This window comes from Schistocerca gregaria, chromosome 3, assembly GCF_023897955.1.
Source record: "Schistocerca gregaria isolate iqSchGreg1 chromosome 3, iqSchGreg1.2, whole genome shotgun sequence".
NCBI lineage: Eukaryota > Metazoa > Arthropoda > Insecta > Orthoptera > Acrididae > Schistocerca > Schistocerca gregaria.
In genome coordinates, this window is record NC_064922.1 from 397975369 (window position 1) to 397982833 (window position 7465).

Sequence of the window (7465 nt, forward strand, 5' to 3'; positions counted from 1 at the left end):
AATACGTCAAGCAAATAATTGAGGACGTAGGTTGCAAGTGCTACTCTGAGATGAAGAGGTTAGCACAGGAAAGGAATTCGTGTTCGTGGCGGGCCGCATCAAACCAGTCAGTAGACTGATGACAAAAAAAAAAAAAAATGTTGAGTCACGATCCTGTTTCCTTATAATATTCTTCTTAGAAACTATAATAAAATTTTCAAATGACGGCTGTTTCATACGGTTCAAAGTGTACTGATTTTCTTCTAATTCCTTCTTCTTGCTGTGTGTTAACCCACACAGCACACACGATGTTGCATTGGACACAATGTTCATTAACCCAGCATGTACATAACAGTGAACAGAAATTGTTGCTGGTATAGGACTCATATTGATAACCTTTCTTGGCCATTATCAAAAACTGTAGTGCATTACGGTTTTATGACACATGTGAATTTCTTCTATACAGAAATTACCCAAACTTCTTGATTCTCAGTACCAAAGTTATGGCGACTAGCTGTGTCACCAAATTGTTATTTTCTTTCTTCATGAGCATCTGTCTGGCCAAAGCTATTACTTTACATCTTATCGCACCTCCCACTTTCATTTATTGGAAGATAACCACAGCTGAACCTGCCTTTGTGCTATCGGCTACCATTCAAATGTCTTTCGACAGATCTGGGTTGAATAGAATCGGGGCCACTACAGTTGCCTGCTTTAGAGGCTGGAATTCCTTCTGAGGATTCGCATTCCAGACCCAGTTCGTCTTCCTCCCTGTCAGTTCACACCATCCCAGCGTGGCTAGCTCCTTTTTTTGATGAAGTTTGACGAAATACCTGTAGAAAGTTATTAAGCCATAGTATCTCCATATTTGTGTCGTCTACTTCTTAGTACTGCTGAGCATCATACTGCCCGCTTCCTGGAGATTCAGTAAAGTTCTCCTGCTTTCTATTATGTGCCCCAGCAATACCCAATTGTGAGTTCTTAATACACGGTGTTATTTCATGGTGTCAGGAGGTTGTAAATAGATCATTCATGGTTCGATTATGTTCTCCCTTCTGGATTTTGCTATCAACACATCATTTAAATATTGCATAACGTGATGCTGCAGTGAATCGGCTGAGATACTAACCAAAAGTCTGATTAATGCAGCTGTAGACACATTCAAGCCAAAAGGGGGGGGGGGGCATCGAAATGTATTGTACTTTCGACACAATATTTCCAGTTCAGTTTGCCAATAACTGCCCTGCAACAACAAGGAAGAGGAAAAATTTACGCCATTAAACTTTCGTAAAAGCCCTTCTAAGCTTTTCGGTCTATCGGCCTGCATTGAAACTACAGTATTGATTTGCCTGGCTCCAATACCAGAGAAATTGAAACTTTCTGTTAGATTAAAACTGTGTGCCAGACCCAGACTCGAACGGGTCCTTTGCCTCTTGCGGGCAAGTACTCTACCGACTGAGCTACCCAAGCACCACTCAGAGTATTTTCTATAGCAGATTTTACCCAGTGCCCTCTATAGCTGTTCTACCTTCCACGAAGTTGGTTAGTTAATTTTACCTTTTGTTTCTAGGTGCTCCAATAGGAAAAACGTCTCCTGCTGTCCTCTTCTTGTATTCTATTCCTTTGTCCAACAACCCAACATGCAGTATTAAACAGTACACTGGCAGCTGTTCCTCAAAATAAATGCGTATATCCCAGACCTGTTGTAAGATAATTTCGCCTATGTGTAGGTCCATGTCCATACCTAAAATGATCGATATGGAGAGATTCAGTATCATCAAGAAGTTCAAGGGTGTTGCCTTGGCACACAAATACCAGGTCTATTTGCGGCCGTCCACCCACGCTCTTTCCAGTTAGTGCTCCTTTCACTTTTGCTTTGGATAAATTTAGCATAGGCCATTCACTCCCTTGCATACATCGTTTAAATTAATTGGCTGATACGACCAACATTTGGCTGTTACTCTCAAGAATGTCTTCAAAACTTATTTCCTTGACCAATCATTGCTTGCTGGATCTATGTTTTGCTGCTTCATAACCTTTACCTCCTCGAGTAACACATCTTCATCTGTGATGTAGCTTAAAGTTTTCATTCCGAGCCAATTTTCAGTGCCTAAAAACATCACAAATTCTTCTTGTAAAAGACGGTCCCGCAATCAGGTTCGTTCATGGGACCCATCTGCATATTTCAGTAATCTCTGCTGTTTGTCATGCTGTACATGCTCATTCTATTCCTTTCTGTAGCCCCTATACCGATTATTCCACAGATTACTCATATAATCGAAACTCCATGGTTCAGTTGATATGGTCTGAAATATCTGCCACCAATGGAATGTGCTTTATTATTCCTCTCATGGTATTGTCTCTGCAAGCTGGTAAAGTTCTATACTTACGATTGGTCAATAAGCAACAAATTGACATTAAACATAAAGAAAACTAATGCCATGAGCTTCAGTTTGAAGAGGAAAAATGACAATGTTAAATTAAATGTAGATGTCACCTCTATAGACCGTGTAACAAATGCAAAATTTCTAGGAATGAATATTGACTCTCAGCTGAAGTGGTGCGAACACACAAAGGTACTTGCAAACAGAATGTCATCAGCATGTTATGCCCTTAGAATTCTATCATCTGTGTGTAACATGCAGTGTCTTTTAGTTACATATTATTCATATGTACACTCAATTCTTAGCTATGGCATTCTTTTTTGGGGAACAAATCCACAAAATATGAACACAATTTTCTAACTCCAGAAAAGAGCCATAAGAATAATAACCAGAAATAGTAGTCGAGCTCATTGTAAAGATCTGTTCAAAACACTGGGAATTTTAACTGCTCCATGTGAACACATTTACCAGTCAGTTGTACACATCAAAAGTAACATTGGCAATTACTGCACAAACAGCTCTGTCCATGACCATGCTACAAGAGATAGACTCAACTTACATTTACCAAGAAAAAATAAACATAAAACTCAAAACAGCATTTTCTACCAAGGAATAAAACTGTACAATAAATTACCAAAAGAGATTAAAGAAATTTCAAAAATACACTTATTTAAGAAGGCAGCTAAAAAGTACCTGTTATGCAATACATTTTATAGATTGAAGGATTACTTAGATAAAGCAGAGTAGGGGTTTGATAAAAAAATGTTATACAAACAAATAATAATAATAATGATGATTATAAAACATCCAATATTCCACATAACACCTTCACTTTATTATTTTTCTTCTTTTTTCCTTTCTAGAGACACTCTCCTCTCAAGCTATGCATAGCACAATACTAACACCTCTTCCTCTTTCTGAGCTCAACATCTCACTCATTATGAAGGGATGCTGACTCAGTTTTTCAGGATAGCAAATGGGAACTTGCAGTACAGAAAATGGCCCAAGGATCACCTGTGTGTGTGTGTGTGTGTGTGTGTGTGTGTGTGTGTGTATGTAGTGAGTGAAGTGTTATGAAACAATGTGCGTATAGTGTGTGCAGTGACTGATAGTGAAATATGAGTGAATAGTGTGGCATTACATTATTTAATGAGTTATTTGTAAATAAATTATTGTATACCAGGAGTAAAATCTAATGATTGTCTCTAACTAGAAGTCTGTAAATATATGTGTATACGAATTAGCTTATTGTAAATTGATCTAAGCTTGTAAATACATTCACATGTCCTATATCCTTGTAAAAAGAGATCTACGGATGAATAAAACTACTACTACTACTACTACTACTACTACTACTACTACTACTACACTGCTCCCTGATTCCTTCTGTGATCGCCACAGTGTATGAATTCGCTTTTCTACAGGTGGCCACTGAACTCGTTTATATCATTTCTGACGCGCCCTGTCAATTTGCATCGGTACTGAGGGGATACTTTTTTAAAACAAAGTGTGTCTATCATTTCTGCACTGTACGATATGTGTAAGAATTGAAAGTTCTTAAGCGTCGCTTCGACTATTTTCACTGGACATCTGAATCTGATCCTTCAAAGTTATGTCCGATAATTATCTCATTTTAACTCACGCTTGCTTCTGTTTAGAACAGCAATTGGCTGAAAACCCCTCCTTCAACATGCAATATGATACTCACCATAGTACTATCAGGCGCATTTTCACTACGTTTTTGTCTTAGAAATAACTGCTCATGTATTCCAATTTGGGCATCAACAGTCATCACGGTGTATTTAGATTGTGGAACTGCCCGATACAAGACCAGGGTGTAACACATTTCCGTTCTCCTTGAACAAACGGTACTTACCGAGCGACATGCTTGCTTCTTAATGAACTGTTTGAACCTGCAAATTCCATCTCATTGAATGAGTCCAATTCCTGTGCTTCACTATTCCCTCACGATTCTGATTCGATCATTCTTTCCACGCTTTCGCATCCTATGTCACTACTGTCTTCATAATCGGTAGTTCTTCTAGGCAGCATACAGATATGGAACTGCTCCACACCGTTGCTTGTACCAGTGGCACTCATTTCCCTTGCTTTCAGACTGTTGTACTGCTCTGATAACTGCTCTGCTTGCTTCTTGTTAATACCTTCCTGTTTCCTTTTAAATACTTATAACAGCTCTACTTCTTGCATAATGCATATTACAACTAGGGTTGTGCACACATGCTATTGCTTGTAGCTGTGGCACCCATATCGTGTGATTTCAGACTGTCATACTCTTGAGTTAACCAGTTTGCTTTTGTTGCCTCTTGTTAACTGAATAATCTATGTACTTTCTATGCACAAATGATATGTGCCCTTACACAACTGTTACCCTATATGATCTTCGACTTGATCTACTTGGCTTTGTAAAGTTTTTATGTGCCTTTCCACTCTTTCCAACCACTTCCTCTGTTCCTTCTGTTTCTTCTCAATTCTTGTTAACTTTATGATTCGTAGCAGGTAATGGTTACAAAAAAGTCCCAGCTTGATTACATGTTTAACTTTATTCTTCATTAACTTCCATGTTTCTTTCTGCATTTCCCTACGTTGTTCCTCCATTATATTATCCCTACTTCCTCCTGTTTCTTCCTTTTTCTCTCCCATTTGGCTACTTCTTACTCTCTTTTATTCTTCCACTGTCTCGATCATTAAAAAGTTGTGATGGGTATTTTTAATCATACTTTCTATTTCTTGCACAATAAAAGACAAGAATATATGCATGGATTGTTCATCATCCTCATCTGTATTTTTGGTTAACATTCTTGGTCTCCTCAGGTGTGTTTCTGCTCTTTTCCCTCACAGCAACTTCTTATTGAACAGACCTACACTGTGTTTCTCTTAGTGCAACCATTGTTTTTCAGCACCCGCTTCCTCACTACTTTGACACATCCCACTATTAATTCCTCTACTGTGTCATCCTCTTCATCTCAAAGTTGTACTTGCAAACTACATCCTAATTTATGTGATGCATACACTCCAATGGCTGTTTCCCTCAACAGTTTTTACGCTATACGGCTCCCTCCATGCATTGGAAATTATTATGTAAAGTCTTAACACATGTCCTTCCATCTTGTCCCTTCTTCTTGTCAGTGTTTTTCATATATTCCTTTCCTGGCTGATTCCCCAGAGTAACTCCTTAATCCTTACCTTATCATTTCACCTAATTTTCAACCTTATACTGTAGCATCACATCTCAAATGCTTCTACTCTCCTCTGTTCCGGTTTCCCACAGTCCATGTTTCACACTGAGTGATGTGGGGCATTGGTTAGCACACTTTACTCGCATTCGGGAGGACGACGGTTCATCCTGATTTTGGTTTTCCGTGATTTCCCTAGATCACTTTAGGCAAATGCCGGGATGGTTGCTTTGTAAGGGCATGGCCGATTTTCTTCCCCATCCTTCCCTAATCGGAGCTTGTGCTCCGTCTCTAATGACTTCGTTGTCGACAGGACGTACTATACTAATCTCCTCCTTCTCCTCCATGTTTCACCAGTTGCCCTTCTGTCCCTATTTTTTTTTATTTCTAGCAAGGGAAACTCAAAAACTGAACACAGATCAAGCATGAAAACAGAAAAGTGTAAAATGAATTGTGAGAAAAGAAGCAAAATTCAAACAGCGAACGGTACAAGCTCAACAGATGCAACATCTAGCTTGATTTTCCACACCGTCGTGGTTATGTGGTTACAGTGTTGGATTGCGTAAGTATTCAAACCTCCCTCGCGCATAATTTTCTTTTTTACAAAGTTATGATCTATCCGTCCGATCGTTGACGTGTCTGTTTGCCGTATTCGCATTTGAGTCTTTGTCATAGTCTAACGTCAGTCTGCAACAGCGAGGTGGAACGAAAGAACCTCTGACGTCCGTACCTCCTATTTGTTCTACACAAGCGCTACATGTTGCGATTCTTGCGTTCCATTTTGGAAGTTTTGACTGCTAAATTCCTTTGTTGTAACATAGTTTACTGCAGTACCTATAGCATCAGTAAACATCAAGCACCTCTTCAGTCCTCAGTACTTCCTCCAACTTCTTTGTGCATTGTTTCTTCTTCATCAGTCTTTCAAACTTCAGCTTACTTTTCACCACTACTAAATTGTAATGTGAGTCATATCTGATCCTGCGTACCCCTTACAGTGCGTTATATGATTTCGGAATCTATGCCTGACCATGATGTACTCTAACTAAAATCACTCTGTCTCTCCCAGCCTTTTCCAAGTACACCATCTTCTCTTGTGGTTCTCCAAAAGAGTGTTCGCAGTCTCATTTCTAGTACAAAGCCCATGTCTTGTTGTTGTTGTGGTCTTCAGTCCTAAAACTGGTTTGATGCAGCTCTCCATGCTACTCTATCCTGTGCAAGCTTCTTCATTTCCCCGTACCTACCGCAACATACATCCTTCTGAATCTGCTTGGTGTATTCATCTCTTGGTCTCCCTCTACGATTTTTACCCTCCACGCTGCCCTCCAGTACTAAATTGGTGATCCCTTGATGCCTCAGAATATGTTCTACCAACCGATCCCTTCTTCTTGTCAAGTTGTGCCATAAACTTCTCTTCTCCCCAATCCTATTCAATACATCCTCATTAGTTATGTGATCTGTCCATCTAATCTTCAGCATTCTTCTGTAGCACCACATTTCGAAAGCTTCTATTCTCTTCTTGTCCAAACTATTTATCGTCCATGTTCCACGTCCATACATGGCTACACTCCAAAGAAATACTTTTAGAAAAGACTTCCTGACACTTAAATCTATACTCGATGTTAACAAATTTCTCTTCTTCAGAAACGCTTTCCTTGCCATTGCCAGTCTACATTTTATATCCTCTCTACTTCGACCATCATCAGTTATTTTGCTCCCCAGATACCAAAACTCCTTTACTACTTTAAGTGTCTCATTTCCGAATCTAATTCCCTCAGCATCACCCGACTTAATTCGACTACATTCCGTTATCCTCCGTTTGCTTTTGTTGCTGTTCATCTTATATCCTCCTTTCAAGACACTGTCCATTCCATTCAACTGCTCTTCCAATTCCCTTGAGGTCTCTGGCAG